The sequence below is a fragment of the Pinus tabuliformis genome, chromosome 2_2 (genome assembly GCF_031772625.1).
Source record: "Pinus tabuliformis cultivar Carrire ecotype Pingquan chromosome 2_2, CPIR1, whole genome shotgun sequence".
NCBI classification, from domain to species: domain Eukaryota; kingdom Viridiplantae; phylum Streptophyta; class Pinopsida; order Pinales; family Pinaceae; genus Pinus; species Pinus tabuliformis.
The window spans coordinates 117636567-117657583 of NC_142300.1; the positions used below are offsets into that span (position 1 = coordinate 117636567).

The following is a 21017-nucleotide window of genomic DNA, read 5'->3' on the forward strand; positions in this document are numbered from 1 at the left end:
GGAATGTCCAAGAGTGATGTGATATTGGTGACAAAAATTAATCATTTTCTTGGACTTAAAAAGTTTGAGCATTGTCAGTTATAATCTTCATCGGGCAACCAAATCTAGACAATATATTATTTTGTAGGAAAGATAATCACTGAATCATTAGCTTGCCTTGTTGGAACCCCTTCTATCCATTTGGTGAAATAATTGGCGGCCATGAGAATCCAGCGATGCTGTCCTGATGAAGGAGGACGAATTTCCCCAATAAAATCCAATCCCCATCGCTGGAAAGATGCTTCAACATATATAGGAACCAAAGGCAAAGGCACAAGCTTCCTCTTTCCTTCAAATATTTGACATTCATGACATGTAGCTACCCTTTTATAAATGTCTCTGAACATAGTTGGCCAAAAATATCTAGCCCTTAGGATCTTGTTTGCAGTAGCTTTCCAATAATGGTGTCCTCCACAATCTCCTTTATGAAATTCTTCAATCACTTTATCAGCTTCTTCTTCAAGGAGACAGTTTAACAAAATCCCTCTTGCATCTTTCCAAAACAAATTTTGGTCATACACAAAATATCTTAAAGATTTCAGCTTGACAAACCGTGCTTTGGACTTTGTTAAATTGGCAGGGGCCTTATTATGCTGAAGAACAAAAGCCACATCCTTGTACCATTCTGAAACCAAGAACTTCTCATTGATTTGGACCAATTCCTCCTCATTTTCAGAAAATTCTGCAATTTGGGCATCCAAATTAATGTCAAGACAGTCCAGATTTGACTGAGTCATCAGCTTTGCCAAGCCTTGACCCTTCACCAATTTGGTAGGTTTAATGTCAATATCATACTCTAGCAACTTTGCTATCCATTTGCCTCTTTTTCCATCAGGATCTGCTTGTGTTAAGATGTCTTTTATTACAGCACTTGGAACATAAGCGACAATATGAGAATGTAAAACATAGATTCTGAAATCTTTTATGGCTTTCACCAAGGCGTAAGCTTGCTTTTCTAAAATGTTGTACTTCAGTTCAGCATTTGCTAATGTCTTACTAAAGAAAGAAATAGGCTGTTCTATACCTTGCTTTCCTTTTTGTAGCAACACTCTAGCAATTGTTTCTTGAGAAGCAAATGTAAAAATAAGAAATTCCTTGGTAAAATTTGGGCTGATAAGTACCGGTGCTTGTGTAAGTGCCTTCTTGATTTCCTCAAAAGATTTCCTTGCTTCTGATGTCCACTTAAAGTCCACTCCTTTCTTCAACATCCTTGTTATATTCTTGACTATTTCAGCAAAATTTGGAATGAAGCGCCTAACAAAATTCACCTTTCCAAGAAAAGATTGAATCTCTTTCCTGCTTCTTGGCAGATCTAGCTTTAGAATTGCATTGACTCTATTAGGATCAATCTTAATTCCTTCTTCAGAAATAATATGACCAAGTAGCTTGCTTGATGTTAAAGCAAAAACACTTTTAGTGGGATTAAGAGAAATACCAAACCTTCTACATTTCAGCAGATTTTTTTCAAGGTGCTTCAAATGATCTTCTTCTCTCTTTGAAAAAACTGTGATGTCATCAAGATAAACCACCACCGATTTGTCCTTTTCTTCAGCAAAGGCAATATCCATTGCTCTTTGGAAAGTGGCCCCTGCATTCATGAGACCGAAAGGCATTTTGGTGTACATGAACTTTCCCCATGGCGCTGTGAAGGCTGTCTTCTCTTGATCATCTGGATGCACAAGAATCTGATTGTACCTCGAGAAACCATCAAACATAGATATCCTTTGTGAACCAACAATATTTTGCAAAATTAAATCCATCTTGGGAAGAGGATAGTTATCTTTCAATGAAGCCTTTTTCAAATTTCTGAAGTCTATACAAATCCTGATCTCTCCATTCTTTTTTATAACTGGGACTAGATTTGCAAGCCAATTTGAGAACCTGATTGGAACAATGATTTTAGCATCAAAGAGTTTCTTAATTTCCCTTTCAATCAATGGCATGAGAAGAGGGTTAATTCTTCTTAACTTCTGCTTGAAAGGTTTCTCATTCTCTTTAATAGGAATAGTATGCTGAATAATAGAAGAATCATATTGTTTTAAATCAGCATAGCTCCATGCAAAAACATCAACAAACCTTTTCATCATCTCAACATATTTAGTTTTCATCTCAGCTGAAAGAAACTTTGAGATCTTAACCATCTTAGGCACAACTGAATTTCCTAAATTGCAGCTCTCTATTTCCTCCTCATCAGCCTGTAATTTTGGAGCTTTGAACACATCATTTTGATCAAACAGCTTCTCAAGAGGAATGAGACCCTTAGGTATTAAATTGTTTTTTAATTGTAAGACTTCAAACTTTTCCTTTGACTCCACAAACATATTTTGTTGATCCATTTGAGTGCTTTCAAATTCTTCTTTTAATTCAATGAAATTCTTTACCTGTTGATCATCTTCAAAGACTTGCCAATTAGTGATGTTATCTGGTATAGCTGGTCGATGACGAACCTCCACCTCATACTTTTCAGAAGAATGAATAGGAATAACAAATAGACTGGCAGAAACAGCAAGGGAATCTGCAATGGAGTTTTGATCTCTAGTTTTGATAGTGAAAGAATATGCATGAAACTTTTCCATCATGTCTAACACTAAATTTCTGTATGCTCTCATCCTTACATCCTTTGTTTGATAAGCACCTTCCACTTGTCTGATCACCAATTTAGAATCTCCAAAAACAGAAATGTTTCTAGCTTTCAATTTTAACAAAACTTCTAAGCCCAAAATTAGAGATTCATATTCAGCCATATTATTGGTGCAATCAAAGTTTAGTTTGTAGGAGTAAAACTTACTATCATCATTTGGACTTGTGATCCAAATTCCAGCTCCTACCCCTTCTCTTCCTGCTGATCCATCAAAGTACAATGACCACCAGCTCATTGTCTCTTTTTCATCTTCTTGCTGATTTCCTAGGTGCTGATTTTCTGAAAGCATCTCCTCCGATTCACCATCAACTGACTCATTGAAAAGGATGGCTGATCCAAGTCCAGTATCAAATGAATAAATGGGAAAATTTTGAGGTTTGTCTTTGCTGCTTACCATATAAGCCATTCTGGTCTCCCGATACAATCTCCTTTGCTCACCAAAAGAGGGATAGTAGCATAGGTAAGGTCCATCTGCATTGTGCCTTTGATTTTCGCTGCCCACGATCTTGACAACAACATCCCAAACTTGGGTGGAATGTCAGCTACAACAATGTCCATGACAATTGTTTTTGCTGGAATTTGTGTTAGACCCACAACAACATCTTTAATTAAACCAATGCATTGAACTCTTTTTGAATCAAAAGAGAATAAATCTTTATATGGTCTTGTTACTTGTAATCCTAACCTTTCCATGATTACCTTGGGCATGAGGTTATGATAGGCCCCCAAATCCAACATAGCATTATGTAAGGTCATATCATGAATACTAATGCTTACATAGAAAGGAGGAAATTCTTCATTTTGATCATCTTCAAGTCTTGGACCCAAGTATATAATAGGATTATCTTCTTGTACATTTAAGATATCAACCACTCCTAGTTGTGAATTAAGCATCTCTACAATCTTACTTCTGTATTTATCTACCTTGAGAATTTCACTAAAAGGGACTGATATTTTGATTTTTGCAATTTCATTCTCAAGATTGAAAACAGAAACCGTTTTCTCAATTTCTTTAGTAGGAGATGGAGTTTGAATGTCCTTCTTGCCAAGTGGAGAATCATTTTTACCTTCAGCAGCCTTTGGGTTGTCTTTCTTGTCTTCAACAGCCTTTGGAGCATCCTTCTTGGGCTGCGTTTTGTTTGCTGTAATTGGCACATTTCTATTCCTGAGATTGTACTGTTTCTGCATTTCAAAGATAGCATGTTGATAACCCTTTAAATAATCTGAAGGTTCCTCTCCTTGTTTGGTCATACTGGACTCATCATGTTCTTCCTTAGTCAAGAAAATCCCTGACACTTCTTCATCAAGACAATGGATGGACTCTTCAGGAATTTCAGGCTCATCTTCTTCATCAACCAAGTTCTGCTGAAAAGGAGGTCTTACTGGAGGATCAGGCTGTTGATTCCTATTTTCTCTTGGCCTTTGCTGGTTTTGAGGTCTTCTAAACTGAGGGTTTCTAAATTGAGGTTCCTGCTGCACAGGAGGAGCAGAAGTATTTCCAAGAGCCAACCGATCCATCAGCTTCTCCATGGTCTTCATCATTGAGTCAATCTTATCTTTTGGAGCTGAAGAGGAAGGTTTCTCTTCTTCTTTCAAATTAGCTTTTCCCATCTTTGATTTTTTGGCAGCAACCATGTTTACTTCTAATTTAATTGCATCATTTTGCATATCAGCCAATGTAGTAGAGTCTCTCTCTCTAAGCAACCGAGAGAAATCAAAATCAAAGGCTTCAACATATCTTATTTGTGCCAAAGCTTCTGGAGGTTTTAAACGAGTTGGGATGGAATTAAACACTTTGTTAAACCTCTTTGAGAAGTTTTGAATTCATCAGGTGCCCTTCTAAGATTATTGTATTCAGAAAGAGCTTGGACCAGATTAGTTCTATTTCCCCACTTCCTTAGAAAGCTATCTTCAAACTCTGTCCAGTTGTGAATGCTTCCAGCTGTAAGGGGTTTACACCATTTTCTAACTTCTCCAATAAAGGTTTGTGCAAATAATCTTAGTTTCACATCCTCATCATCAACTTCCTCTCTGTCAACAAAATCATTGAATCTGTCTACATGTTCTTCTGCTGTGATTTCTTCATCCCCACCCCATGTTGGAATTCTTACAATATATTTGCTAGGAAGGTCATGTAAAACAGCAGGGAGTGCTAGTGGAGCATACCTAGTAGGTACGGCCATGATTAATGGAGCAACAGTGATGACAGGTACTGAAGGGACAGAAGAAACATAACTGATATGAGGCGGATTGCTTGGTGTTTGAAAGCCACTAGGACTAGTAGAAGCAAAGGATGAGGTGCTGATATGAAAAGGACTACTTGGGCTTTGCAAACCAGTGACAAATGTACTCCAATTTGGAAGGGGTAGACCAACGTTAGATTTGAGTAAGACTTCAAAAGGATCAAGTTCTTTAAGTTTATCTAAATCTTCCCTTTCTAACAATAATTCAGAAGTAATAACTTCCCAAAATTCCGCTTTATCTTTTTGTGATACCAGAGATGAAGTGCCAATCCCTCTTTTTTGCAAATCTTAAATAATTCCAGTGAGTTCTTCTTCATTTTCTGATCTCAACAACACCTCATGAATCTTGTCATCAACTATTTTATCCTCAGGACTTCTTGAAAATTCAGAGAGCAAAGATTTTGAAAAAGATGGAGTACCTGGTGTTTTAGTAAATCTTTGTCTGCTCCTTGAAAGTGTGTTTGGATTGTCCATAGGAGTAGGTGGATTTGGGTCAGGGTTGCTCCGTGTGTATCTCCCTCTCGAAGCCACCTTTTAAACTTTTTGAAAATGAATGGAGTCACCAAGGTAGATTGCAGCCTCGAAAAGTTTTCTGAGCTCCTGCTACCTTCAGAAGTTCAGCCTCTTGATTTCGGGAATGAATAATCTTTAGGCTCCTGGCAGATGCACCAAAATGTTATCTCAAAATCAACCCTTGAAAGGCTGCTGATCAGGTAGACCTTGAGTAACTGTTTCAAACCTACTTTTCACTGAGGCTTAGCCTCCCCAACCTAAGAGGGTTCTCTCACAATGATTAAAGATTTTGATAATGAATAAGATGGCTAACTCGATGAAACAAATGAAGAAGTGTAAATGGTGGAAACACAATTAGAAAATATCCATTGGGCTTACGGAGTCAAAATCGTTTTAGTATAACAATAATGTTAGCCTTACATAGAAGTCAGGGCATCTAGAATTCAACACATTTAGAACACACCAGGAACATATAGGACAACACCGTTTATAAATGTATGAAGGAAATTAGAGCACAATCAGTGATTTCTAAGTAATCACACATTCATACCACTGCAAATACTGAGAAGAGGACAATAGAAGACATTCTGAACATTGAATTCCTTTTGATTCCTGAGAAGCAAAGCCAAATACTGTATTACTAAAACAGAGTCTTACACAAAGCACAATATACCAGCTTCTCTGAAATTTTCCAACCTCTTGTACATCAGATTTTCTGCTATATATAGAGCTATTTACATAACTGAAATTCCTCCTCCAGCATGAGGGGAACTCTAATTCTTCCTATTATGACACCTATTGACACTTTAAACTAACTATCAAATGAAACTGACTGCTAACTGGAAGTTCTAGAGACCTAAAACAATTGGGAGTATAACTCCACATCTTGTTGGTAATAGTATTTGTTACAATCCAAACTCATTCTCTGACAAATGGCCTTCTTCAGTTTATCTTTGGTGGAGGTTTGAAATTCCTTGCTGGCCCTTGATGCCTCATCCCTTTACTGCTCCTGGAAACTAGGAAATTGCCCCTGTTTTTCTGCTTTTGGTCTCCACAAGGATCTTCAAAATTAATTATCCCTGTTGTTCTTCTTTATTGACACAAAAATGTATTGGACTGCCATGTTTTTCATGCACTATAGACCTTTCCAATATACATGTGTGAAGACAAAACCTCTTTAATTCCACTTGAAATATCATGAACAATACTAGCTGTGATCATTTTTATAACAAATAACTTAGAGTTCATATATATTTCTCCTCTGCTTGTTTTGCCCTTGCTGAATGCTTGCACTTTGTAAATGATCATTTTCAGAAATTCCCTTTCAAAAAGATTTCCCCTTTGTCACTCAAATTGGTCCACCGAATTATAACATGCAGCTGTAGCAGTTTCGTAGTGCGCTACGAAACTGTTGTGTAATTACAAAAACACAGTTTAAGGCTGAAATTTGACTTTCTTGAGGCTCCTTTTTCTTGAAAATGGCTTTTTTAACTTGTCATGAAGTTGTTCAAAACTGAATAGATAGGCACCATTCTTCAAGGTAAACTTAAAAAAGGTAATTTATCAAAATTTGGGACTTAGCCTTACTTGCTATGGGATTTCCTTTAGCTAAGGATGTCCTTCACGCTGGCTTAGTTGTATCTTCAGATCTTCGATTTGCCTCTTCATAATTTTGATCCCAGCTCTCAGTTTTGTATTGACTTTCCTGATGTATTTTGCTTCCTTTATGGCAGGTACTAATCAGGTGTAGTATTGAGCATGACAGTTGACCACTTCGGGTATTGAAATAGTTTTGTCTTCCCACAGAGCCTCCATTTTATTAAAATAAGTTTCCTTCATTGCATGCTTCCTTGAGGATTTTCTTAATTTGGCAATTTCAAGATTTGCTAACTTCAATTTCTTTTTCAACTCTTCAACACTACATTCTTCTTGAGAGATAACTGCCTTACCTCTATCGTTTTTATGCAACTGAGATGATGTTTTTGATGTTAGTTACAGGTCCTTCATGAGATTTTGCTACCTCCCTTGTTTCACTTGCTTCTGGCAGCTCCTCTTGTGCCTCTTTTGAACGCCTTGTCACAGGTCTTCTTGGCTTAAAGACAAATTTAGAAATCTGATCATCAAATTTGAACTTTTTAGAGGCTTTGGCCCTTTGGATTTTGTCTTTACCTGATTCTATTAAGTCTGCTCGAACCAGAGGAGATTCTTCAATATCAATAGCTTGAAGCAAGTCATTCAGACTTCCCTTTGAAACCAGGCTTTCCTCAGTAACCACTGTCTTGCCTTTTTCTTTAGCTAACTGGCTCCTGGTTATTCTTCTCTGGACTGCTTCACCTGTAGATTGCTCATGTACACCCTCTTTGATCTGAGCTTTCTCTTTCTGTGACTGTTGGGGTGTGTCTTAGATTACTAGTGGTCTTGTGGGCTCCTTTACTTCTTTCCTAGCCTTCAATTTCACAAATCTCCTCGATCTTGTTTTTGCTTGATGACTAACTTCTGGTGGAGAACTCTTCGTAGCCTGAGGACCAGTGTTTTACAACCAGGTCGAGTCAACTCGGAAACGGCCGGGTCAAACCGAGCCATTAAAAAAATTTGCGACCAGGCCAGCAAACCGGCTCGGTTGACCGAGTCAACTATGACTCGGCCTAGTCATCCAATGACCAGGCCGAGTCATAGTTGACTCGGTCAACCAGGCCGAGTCCGTATTGACCAGGGCGAGTCAATGAAAACCGGCTGGGCAGGCATAAAAGGCATAAAAAAATTCATTTTTTTGGTATTTTTCAAATGTTTAATGGAGTTTAAGGATTCCAAACTGTTTAATGCAGTTTAAGTCACATATGTTTTAATATGGAATCGAAATCTGCCATATATCTATTATCACTGTTGACTATTCAAGTGTGAAGGGAGTTGAGTTTTGCTGTATGTGTTTCCTCATTCCACAATTATTTCAGATCGTGTCCATTGTTGGAGTGACATGGTTATGCACTGATTTTCTGAGCTGAAGAGTGAAAGGGCTGATATCACTATCATTGTTGAAGATACCAGTGGTCAATCCCTTTGAAATAAGCCCAGGTTCTTCATATCTGTTTAATGTACAGATCTTATTACAGCTAGTAAATCTGATATCTAGATTCTATATATCAGTCTATATATAAGGTATCGTCCAAATTACAATTGAAATGTCAAACGATGCCCTGGATGAGGGCCTACTCTTGCACTCAACAGAATACCTAAGATACTCAAAGTTACAAAACAAATTAATGCAAAAAGGACCTAAACAGTACTATGCTGCTGGTTATAAGGCCTAAAATCTGCAGTTAATATAACTTTTCCTCAAGCCCTACTACACATGTCCGAGCCCTAAACACTTTACTTGAGTCTTCAGTGCAAATGATTATCCACAGTCAAGCATAAGTCCTGTAGTTCATTGTTAGTGGATGTCGAGTTCTTTGGAGCAGGTCTGTAATAAAATTCTGGGTGTGCAATTGAAAAGGAATCCCAACCGAATCACAAGGGAAAAAGGAAGAGAACAGATCTTAAGGATAAAAATTTAAAATAACCCTAGACTCAAGGTAAAACAACACCAACGGATCAAAAATACAATAAAGTTCTGAAATTATACTCAAAGAATTACCCAAACAAATTCCATTGGAAATTTGGAACACACAAAGGAATACAAATTGAAACCCTTACCTTGACACCTAGAGCTACTGTATATTTTTTTCACTGTTCTGATGATGATGATCCAGACTCCAGAGATTGGTCGAGATGATCTTGGCTCCTCTGGCAGTAGCTAGTAGCTACTAGCCAGTAGTAGTGTAGCTGCTAGCAGTGCTGCAGTAGTACTAGTATTGGAGTCTGGTCACCATCACAGTTTACTTTTGTTGTAGAGGCCATTTCTAGCCTCCTTGGTTATTTGTATTTTGTTTTGAGTCTTTGATCATGTATGACAGTTGACTATGTATTGCCATTGGGTACCATTTTGATATAATGGAGTGGTTCATGAGCCTACTTTGATCATATGTTGTCTTCCATCTATATTATAATGCTGTGTGTTTGGACTTTGGAAACATGAATGAAAATCTTTAAAATTATGTTTAAAATATTTAAAATTATGTTTTTTTATAAAAAAAATAAATATTTAATGTATTTTTTACAACGACCGAGTCATTGAAATCGACTAGGCCGAGTCATTACCGAGTCGGAGTCGGAGTCGATCCTCTGCCGAGTCGGAGTCGTAAAACACTGCTGAGGACTGAGACCAATTTCATTCTTGAAGCTAGACATAAACATGAACATTGACCATTTCCTATCTATTTTCTGGAGCTCATGCAAAACGATCAATTTGACTAAGCCGTGATGGAACAACGAGGCTTCACAGGGTTCCTTCTTCAACTGAACCTTGTCACACATTTTGCCTAGGCTATCAAACAAATAGAAAGGCAAATCAAGAGATATCTTTCCAGTGAAATGAATCAGAAGCTTGAAGTGGTAGGAATACACCTTATGATACCTTCCTTCGCAGGTGAAGTACCTCTGTATGCAGGTAAGTAAATTAGCATATGAATCTTTGACAAAACTCCTAGGCACTGACTTGTTTAAGTCTGAATCAATGAACTCCGGTTTCAAAAATTCCTTGCAGGGGGTCATATCAAACTTGAAATTTTAAAACCATCTTTTCTGTCCCCGTGGAATCTCGGTGACTGTAGATATAACCTCTGGAGAAATTGGCAATTCAAGCACCCCAACTTTCGAATTCAGTCCTGTGAAATTTAAAGCAAATTCCCTGGTGACTTGCATATGGCCTCCTTGAAGTTTTTCGCAAAACCTCCAACAGCCCAACCTGTTTGAAGGCTTGTTCAACTTCATTATTCTTTAGGATGATATCTAAACCCTCAGGTTCATTCCTCAGACATCTGCCTGACCTATGATCTTTTCTTTCTGCAGACCCCTCCATGAAATTCCAGCAAAATGAAACTTTAAAAAAACTTGCACTGTCTCAATCTCGATCCCTGCCTCACTTGAAAGATGCCTCGCTTGAAAACTGCCTCGCTTGATCTTCATGGAATTCTAATTGAACGCTTGCCAGTTTGCTTCTCATGCATGAACCCAAACATAATTATGACTGTGATTACTTGGCACTGTGATTACTTGGCTTCTTTTTGAAACTTGCAACCTGAGCGTACCAAGACATTTAACGACCCTAATGATGAGGATAAGCGGTTGAATGTGATAGGCAAAGTGTATGGACTGACAACTGATGATGTAAAGATAACGGATTTTGATAGATTTGACAGCTGGATGAGATTTGCTATGGATCTGCACGAATCCCCGATTTCGTAGCGCAGCCAGTGCAAATTCTGGGTTTTGCGCTACGAAAACACCTAGACTGGGTTTTGCGCTACGAAAACTCCTAGACAGTTTCGTAGCGGATAAGAACCTTGAAACAAGGTTCGACATATGGAGTTTATGTGTGATATGAGACCAATGATAGTCAAGTACAAAGAATTGACCCCTTTTGACCATACCAACAAGGCTCTATTCAAAATCTTAGACTCTAAAACAACATGGAAAAACCAGACCAAGGCTGACACCAATCTTTTGAAAAAAACTGATGCTCAAAATTTGAAATTTTTCTTAAATGATAACACTTATCATCGGGAAGAACTATGGAATTAGACAGGATAGCATAATTCCCAAAGTCAGATTGTTCTTTAATTATCTCATTATGAGGTCTCTTAGGATCTTCAACATGGAATCTTCTCTCAGGCTCTCTATTAAGTCTCACAAAACCATCACCTCTAGGAGAAGGAATCATATCATATAACCATTTCATTTGAATACTCCCTCCTAGATTAGAGGCCCATTTTCTAGATAAAAGCATACTCCAAGCTTATTGAACCTGTTTGATTTTAACCAGGCTCATAATGGGAGGAGGTTACTCACAGAAAAGAGACATGGAAATGGCCTGGAAGCCTGGAAGCCCTGAGAAATAGTTTGGATGTGTCCTTGGAAACAATCATAATGTTAGGGTAAACTGATAAATGAACTTGTTAATCCTTGATCAGACCGTGAACTTCAATCTTCTTAGAATCCATGGCACATATATTGTAGTAAGGCTTAGAAACTCTTAAATTAAGTTGTTCCATGACCCTCTTGGTCATGACACAAGTTGACACACCAGAATCCAGCATGCAATTATTCAATTTATATCCATTAACCATCAAAGTAATAAAGAATGGCTGATGATCCTTGTTATCTGAATCCAAACTTTGCAAATATATAGGAGCATCCTGATAATCAACCTTAGGTGCCTTCTGTTGAGAAACATTCATTTGAGGAGCTTCAATAGATTTTAGTAACTTAGCCCTTTGGGAGGGAATCTTCGCAATCTTGGCGACAGGAACCCAGATTTTTGCATTATTAAACCAACTTCCCAAATCGACATCTAATCCAGAGTTTGAACCCGGGTTAAAAGTTCGAGGGGGAATTTGATTCCCACTTTGATCTTTATCCCTTCTTTGATAAGTTAAACCCTTATCTTTAGCAATTTCTCACTCTGGATAAGGCTTTTCACCATATAATTTAATCATCATATCATCTTCGTTCTCAAAATTATTTATACTAAAAGCCGATGTGGGAGGCATAACATCTCAACTGTTTTCCTTAACTTCCATCCAATCTTTCATAGACAAAGAAAACTCTTTACCCACTACATTTATTTGATTACCTGCCCCAAACATTCCATTATCCAAAATCCTTCTAACTATGGGGCAAGTAGCCTCCTCATGAAGAGCATCACAAGCCCGACAATAAGGCAGAGCATCATCGACCAAATTAGTATGTTCAAGCAGATTGGGTGGTCTCTGCTCACTAGATTGACCTTTCTTCTGCCAATTATTATTTTGATTGTTATTATTATTTCTAAGCTGGAAATTTTGTGTTTGAGCTCTTTCCATTTGAACCAACCTATTCTGCAAAGTAGTTATCTCCTTAGCATGGTTAGAGGTTAATTTCGCTTGCTTAAGCTCCATGCTTTCAATTCTTTGCAGTAATTTCTGAACAAGGTCGTTATCAGATTCTTGAACCTCTTTCCCTTTAGGTTATTTCAATTTCGTTGGAGCCCTATCAAAACCTGGGATTTCAGATTTCCCAGATGCTGTCTTATCCTTTTCAAGCTCTACTGCTAAAGCTTGACAATCCCTATAATCCGGAAGTTTAGCACGTCTTAACTCATAAGAGGGTTCAGGGCTAAAGGCATCAATATAAAAGTCCCAATGAGATTTATTAGTAGGTTTATAATCTTGAAGTAATTCCTTAATAATATCATTGAATCTCTTGTTAAATTCTTCTGCGGTCTCATTTTCTCTCTTTTTAATGATACTGATAGCTTTTACGAGATGCCTTCCTTCTCTCTTATCTCCATACTTTTCCTTAAAGGCATTAACAATTGATTGCAAAGAATCAAATGAATTATGAGGCTTTTCCATAAACCAATCTAAAGCATCACCCTCCAAGGTAAGAATAAAAAGGGTCGTTTTTACGTTTTCATGATTAAAATCAGTAGCCCTCGCATACTTACCCAGCCATGAACTAAAAGATTTTAGATGAGAGTTAGCACTAACTGCATTATTGCCCTGAAAGAGAGGCAATTTATCCATCCCATGTTTTGGAATATCATTGGGATAACCTTGAATGTTAGCAAAGTTACAAGGGGCGAATATGTCCATGATGTCATGCTCGACCGGGTTAGTAAAAATCAAACGGATACCAGAGAAGGCTTCTTGTCCGAGATTAACAAGAAGGGTACGAGAAGAGAGTTTGTGTAATCGTACTCTGAGAGCCCTTTCAGGATCAGGAGCAGGATTAACCAAACTGCTTGGATGTCTTCTAGTATACACTCTTGCAGAAGATAGAGGAAGTGGAGTCGCCACCTGGACAAAAGTCTAACTCGAAATAACCCAAAAGCAAGGAACCAAGGACAAGGAACTTATCCTGGCAAGAGACGAAAGGATGAGAAGAAATAAATGAGATGAATGTCAAAGAAACCAAGGACAGAAAAAACTCTATCCCCGGCAATGGCGCCAAAATATGTTGTCGTACAGAATGTCTAGGCACCGCGACAACGTTCAGATCAAGGGTTGTCACCCTGATCCCAAATCTCTCCGTTTAAGCTGTCTCCCTACAACAGGCTAAGGGGGGTAGACCCTATGGGAAAAAAGGAATGAAGAAGAACTAGTTGGGAACCAACCAGTTCGAGAGACACAGCGAGGCGATCAAGTACTTGATTAAGATTTAGCAAAACTTAGAATTTGATTAGATTTTAAATGGTTGATATCAGTGCCTTATGGATTCAACGATCTTTCTAGGGAAATGAAGACCAAGTAATTGATTAGCAACTGCTGCTTAGATGAATGACTACCTTATATGAAATGCAATTCCTAAAACTAATGTGAGATGCAGGAATCTTGGTTAATTTTAGTTAAATGCCTACTTAAATTATGAATCCTTCAATCCTTTCTGTGTTGAGCCTGATTTTGTAGTAATTGGCAGAGAGAAGATCAGGCGAAGCACACGAAGGTGTGATTAACGATACCTCTCCTAAACTTCTAACATACCCGGTGCCTCTGGCGCTGCAGAGAACTGTGGCTCTGACCACTGCAAGGTCACCGTTTTAAGTACTATTAAAACAGGCTCTCAAGAAAAGATGAATGGATCTATCTATTTGTCTATCGACCAAGCTTATGCTTGGAAGTAAATTTTATCTATGCAAAGCTAAGTTATATGCGAATGCATTAGATGATGGGATGAAGTTAGACTCGAGGATGGGAAAACACTTATGTTGCAAAAAGCCCTTAATTACCCAAATGAAATGTTCGTTTTATTAGATGAAGACTTAAAAGATAAACTTTTGAAGATCTTACAATTAAAACACAGGCTTATTTCAAATCTTTCTGATGCAAATATAGCTCAAAGAGAACAAAAACTTCTTTGCAATTTAATGTCAATGCCAACAAATGCTCAAAAGTATGCTTAGCTTAGGAAACAAAGAGACACAATTTATTGTAATTCCATGACAGAGCACTTTAACATTTACTTGAGAATATTCACAATATATCTAACATGTGGTACACATCAAATAATTCAAGTAATGATGCAAAATATTCAACCGATGCACAATGTTCTAGCAATTAAATTTCAAGAGATACAAATACTTTAAACAACCAAGAAATTTAAATGCTAACCAATTTAGATCCTAGAATTGAAAGATTTATGCTTAGTGACCCAAATCTAGGAAAATATTCCTATAGTTAGCCTTTAGATATAAAAATTTAAGCACATCTAAAGAAGACAAAAAATTTTGATACCACACAAGTTTTTCTTTTAGATTTTATTCTTAGCACAAAAAACACCAAGAAGAAATTTTAAATTGGCAACTTAATTATTCCTTAGGTGAATTTTTTCAATGTGTTAAGTTTATAAAGCAAGATTAATGTGGTAAAGTAAAAAAAAAAATGTGACCAAAAGAAATAAAAAAGGAAAAGATTTTTTTTTTTTTTTTTGAATGGGCCAGAGGCCACATAAAAAAAAAATCTAAAACTTTTAAATGTGAAAATTTTACCTTTGGAATTTTTTTTTTGACTGTCTCAAAGTCACATGAAAAGGTGAAGCCTTTTATTTTTATTTTTTAGGATTTAGAGCTTAAAAAAAAGATTTTAAATTTGATAATTTTTTTTTAGATTTTTTAATCAAAATCAAAATAAACCAAAGAAAAAAAAGAAATAAAGCAAGACCCAAATCGAATTCCCCCTTTTTTTATGATTTTATAGGTTTGGTTTTTTTTTAAGATCAAATAAAAATGAAAATCGAGATTGATAAAATGAAAACAAAAGATCGAAAATAAAAAAAATTATACAAACCCTATCCTAAACTATGCGTAACACAAAAAAAACGAATGTCGAACCCTAACACATAAAACCAAAAGATAAAAAAAAAAAAATCGAAATGATGTTTACTGTGCAGGTCAACGGTTTGGACAACAGCGAAAGCTTGGGATGTAGCATTTGCGTAGAGAAGAAAATGTGCAATGAAGGTTGGTGGATGAAGGTACTGCGGGGTTTTGGAGAGGGAAACCTCACGCGGACAGGGAGAAAGGGTTAAGCACGCAACAAATTGAGGAGCTGGAATGGACACAGCAAATGAAGGGATGGATTGGCAGAGAAGGAATTGCAGGCTTGGACGCGGGAGAAGAAACGTGGAAATGGAGCAGTGGTGACACAAGAGGGACGATGCAAGGGGAGCACAATGAAGGGGAAAGGCTGCGGATTTTGTAGCGAGGTTTTTTTGCAGGTAAAAAGCAGGGGATTAGGGGAAGAAAGAGAGAAGCTCATGTGGGCTGCACGCTGGAGAAAAGGGAGAAATGGAAGATACGAGCTTTCTTTTCTCTTTGTAGGTTGTAGGCAGCAACGGGAGAGCAGAGGGCAGTGGATCTGTAGCAGCACTGGGCAGTGGATTTGTAGCAGCGCTTTCGCCCACAAATACTTGACACTTCCCAAGCGAAACTAATACCCCAGGCAGCAACAAAAATACCCAGAGATTTCCTAAAAGAAAAAAAATTCTTTCCAGATCTTAAGAATTTTTTGAGGAAAAATATGAAACCCTTCAGATGTAAAATCCCTATTAGAATTTTTCTAGATTTAAAATAAAAAAAATTTAAACCCTTAGACTGCAACAAATCTAGATAGTATCCCTGCAAAATGATTTCGAGAGTCTCAGGAAAGCAGTGTAAACTCCAGACAACCTAGAAAAAACGAATTTCACACTTGTACTTTAGATTTATCAATGAAACCCTCATAAGATTATTACCAGATTTGAGATATTTGAAAACCCTTGGACTGAAGAATTAATGCCCCTGCAAAAGATGGTTTTGAGGTTAGATCTTACCCTTCAGGGCCTAGATCTGGCTTCAAAATCAAACTTCACCTTCATATCTGCAACCTGTATCTGAAAACACAAACACCCAGAACTTGGATATGCAAAAATAAATGAAACCCCAAAAACCCAAGTCAGAAAAATTAAAAAAGAATTTCACAGATCTATGCACAGGAACAACAGATCTATCAGATCTGGCGAGTGTAAGTCCAACTCCACTCCCAGATCTGATAATCTAAGGCTCTTAAAAGCCAAATCTATCAATTTAGCACAATTTTTTTTTGAAATTTTAAATTTAAACGGAGGTGCTTCGCCCAAAACGCTTCATTTCTTATGATAAACTCGGGATCCAATCAAGCTGGGCTCTTCAGAAAATACGATTCGGGAGTTGGTTGGTCCAACTGAAAACTTCCCCTAACGCACGGTGATCTAAAAATCAAGAATTTCCTGCACAACTCAATTCAACCATCAACATAGAGCGATAAAACAATAATAAAATTTAGATTTGATAGAGATATCTGCTATTATATTCGAAACTTAAATTACCATTCAAACCCCAGCGACTGAGCAAGATACTTGTGCTCAAATCACTCTTCAAAAAGCTATTATCAATGGCTAAAAAGAAATCTATGCATAAAAATGACACATGTCACAGTATTTCCACCAAGAGTAACACCAAAAGAAATTAACCCCAAAGTCTTTCTTTATTGCTCATAAAAAGATTACAAGAGAGTTTTCACTTAGCACACAACTCAGATATCGGATGATTTCAAGTGACAAATGACCTCCTATTTAAAGATAAAACTTCCAACGACTAGTTTGAGTGATCCTTGTCAAAGCGATCTCGACCGTCAATGGGAATTACAATTTCTTTTAATCTCATCCGTCGAAATATTAAACTCTTGAGGAAATTCGAATTTTTAATTAAATGCATTTTAATTAACTCAAAGATAAAAATTTTGAGTTAATTTCCTCAAAAAATTGACTTTGATTTAGACCTCAGGGACCAAAGGCTTAAAATTTAGAAAAGTAATTAATTTACGTTATTCCCGGGACTTTTTAAAATTTGAATTTTAAAGGACCCACGAATTTTGCTTTTGGAAAATTTAAATTTACCTAGGACCTATAATTAATAAAATTTATGGCTTACGGTTTTAATTAATTTTTTGGCCAGAAAATTTAATTAATTAATCTATGAGGGAATAAATTATTTTTCCAACCCTCAAGACACTTTACATCATCATTTTCATTTCTTTTACATCACAAGGGGGAAAACATATTTGAAATAGACCCTCACAGACTACCCGATTCTGCGACACAAATATAATTTAGCAGACTAAGCAATTTGTAATAAAATAACCTAACCAAATAGTTAAGGTTATTCTCAAATCATTTTTACATAGACTTGATCTATAACACTAGGAATCACCTAAGATACTGGTGTCTAAATTCGTTCCGGCTTTGGGGTAAGGCTGAAGGAAAACTCTGTCGACGATCCGAGAATGGATCAGTGAGACAAAAAACCTCCCGGAATGTAGATCACCACCAGAAAAATAGGGTTACTTAGGAAATTACATACATGACACAACTCTGCTGAGATTATTTACATCATATACATGCAGAATGGGTTTAAACTTTACATTATGACAATCAAGCTGATGATGATAGTTGGACGACACAGTCATATTGATCAGGGGCTATCCCTTTTGTGAAAAAAAGGGGTGTATTGCTGTGGGTCGTTGACATGTAGTAGTCAACAGAGTCCATAGGGGTGGTCAAGTCATATCAACCTTTTCATTTTGATGATGGACATGGTGGTGCCAAATCTGTGGACAGAGAATTAGAGTTGCGCCACCTATTTTGGGAACCATAAGAACAATTGGAAGTGGAATTAGTTACAAAAGAAGGTATGGATATGGACAATTGATTCTAAGGACACGATCCCTAATTTTGAGAAGATAGAGTGGCAGAAGATTGCAAACATCCATGTTTAACAATGTGAAGATATCAATGCCTCTCACTATGGGATAACGATCCCTAGTTTTGATTCTTGAATGGTATCTACTATCATCTCACCAAACAGAAAGACATGTATAAATGTACACACTATCGCTTGGGAAGGGGTTAATCTGTTAATGAGTAAGTTTGATGTTTAGTGGCTGGGTATTCTGTGGGAGAGAGTTTTCTACCTGGAGCTTGATGAAGATTGTAGTACCACTCTAATCATGTATGTGTTAATGGTGGAAATGAATGGAATGAATCCCCATTTCAAATAAATATTATGGTGCATCGTGAAGAAGTGTTTTTCTTACGTTTACATTCTCTTGTTTCAATATCTGCTTATATGTTGTTAGGAATTATTGTGCCTCTGATTTAGTACGACACAGTATAATGGCAGATCTAATTGATGTTCTAGCGATTGAATGGGTATGGTGATAGTTGTGTGTTGATTTGGGGTAGCATCGGATGTGCTCTAGCCATGAAAATTGGTGGAGAGGCTAAAGCACATGAGAACTCCAATACCCAGAAATGGTTTGGGCAGATTCTAAACAGTTTGGGAGATATTAAAATAATTAATATTTTTAATGGAGTTCCTAAGTCTAAACTTAGGGAAAATAAAATATTAATGTGAATTAATATAAAGCTGTGTTAGAAGGGTCCAAAAGTCATGGATCGAGCCAGAATTAATCTTAGCCATTGATTAGGGACTTAATCTCGGTCGTTGAATTGTCAACGAGAAAAGTATAAGAGAAGGCTTGAGGGTCACTTGGAGAACACACCGAGTTGATCAAGAATTTAATTTTTTGGGGCAAGGATTGCTGAGGAGATCAAAGGAGTGATTAGAGTTGCAGCTGAGGGGTAGTGAATGCAGTAGCAGAGAGACAGGGATAGTACTGGGAGCGTCAGCGCAGAAGCTGGGAGAGGGTTGACGTAGAGCCAGCTAGAGGCCACATAGAAGTAGCTAGAGGCCACGCAGAGGCGGTCGGGAGCTACACAGAGCCTGAGGAGGGCCAGCGTGGGAGACGCAGAGGCTCCAGAGGCTGACGTAGAGGCTCCAGAGGCTGACGCAGAGCCTAGAGAGGCTAACGCTAGGCCAGAGAGGCTGACACAGTCCTTAGAGGTTGACTCTGGGAGATTTCGTGGGGCAGATTGGGGCTGATATCCTCTCCGACTGAGAGGTACTATTGCCGAGGGAATTCTCTGTTGGGTGAGCCGTTTCTGGCACCTAGATTGTATTATGGAACTGCTTAATAATAAAACGCTCTGATAGTTGCACCGGTTTTCCCGCATTGGATTTTTCCGGGGATGTTAGTCCAAAAATAACGGTGTCACTTGTGTGCTTGTTTTTCCTTCAGTTGATGATCTGTATGTGTTGAGACTGTACTTGTATTTATTTTCATTATTTACATGGTAAACAACTTGTTAATTAACAGAACAAGTAGGAAGAAATAAATCAGAAAGTACAGGAAGGATTTCTAACAGTTAGACTTAGAAATTCCAACATTGTGCCCGTCATCTATTAACCTTTGCCCATAATCTTAAGTCTTGGCAATTCACCTTGGGTGAGAGTTGAGATCTTAGGGATTGCTATGCTTTTGCTAGACTACAATCCCTTTGTTGGACACCCATGTGGCATTTAAGGCAACATTTTTTTTTGCCATTTCTTACTTTTTCCAGCTCTGTAGCCTGAAAGTTTCATAGCTATCACACCTTTGCCTTTGCTTTTGCTTTTCCATATTTGAACTCTCCTCAAACTCTCTTTCCAAAATTTTTGAACTTGTTCCCACATGATTCTTTAATCACAGGCCTGAAATTCCATATTGCTTTAATACCACTGTTTGTTTGTTTGCACAAGAGTGAATGTGTGACAGAATGATAATTTTGCTATGTCTGTCCCAGACATTGCTTATTATTGAAGATAATTATGCAGTTTTCAATTGGAATCTGACTTATTGAAAGTAGATTTTGTGTGGTCAATTCTTAATTTTTCTAATTCTGTTACCTGAAAATTTCATAGGTATCACAACTTTGCCTCGGATTTTCGATATTTGAAGTCTCAAGCTCTCTTTCTAAAATTTCTGAACGATCCCACATGATTCTTTTATCACGGGCCTTAGAATCTGCATTGCTCTGATACTGCTGTTAGCTAGCTGGCATAAGAGCGAATGTGAGAGAGAAAAGATAACATTTGATTAGAGTAAGATGAATAGTTTGTAGGCATCATTCTATTTATTGTGGGGGGTGAATGAGTTGCAACATCTATTAACCCTCGTATATTAACAATAATGGCTCGTTATTACTTATAACTAAACATTATTTCTTAGTAAGTAATATTAACAATAATGACTGATTATTACTTATAACTAAACATTATTTCTTAGTAAGTAATAGTAACAATAATGACTGATTATTAATTGTAACTAAACATTATTTCTTATTAAGTAAACCCTAAAATAACACAATTTTCTTTTAATCTAAAATCCACACAACCCCAATTTTTTTTGAACTATAAATTAATTTTGAGATTTTTCATTTCAAACTGTTTAAAATATTTAGATATCCCATTTCTGCCTTTCCTAAACTTTTGAAGAGTACCATTTATGAAATTGAAACCATTTCCCTGTTCCAGGTGACTTTGTTCAGGCCCT

At 37.2% G+C, this 21017-nt stretch overlaps 1 protein-coding gene across 2 annotated transcripts in view; it reads left to right on the top strand.

Moving 5' to 3' along the window:
- Positions 1-21017, top strand: part of LOC149191635 (O-fucosyltransferase 2-like) — a 315718-nt gene that overhangs the window by 192722 nt on the left and 101979 nt on the right. The window lies entirely within an intron of this gene.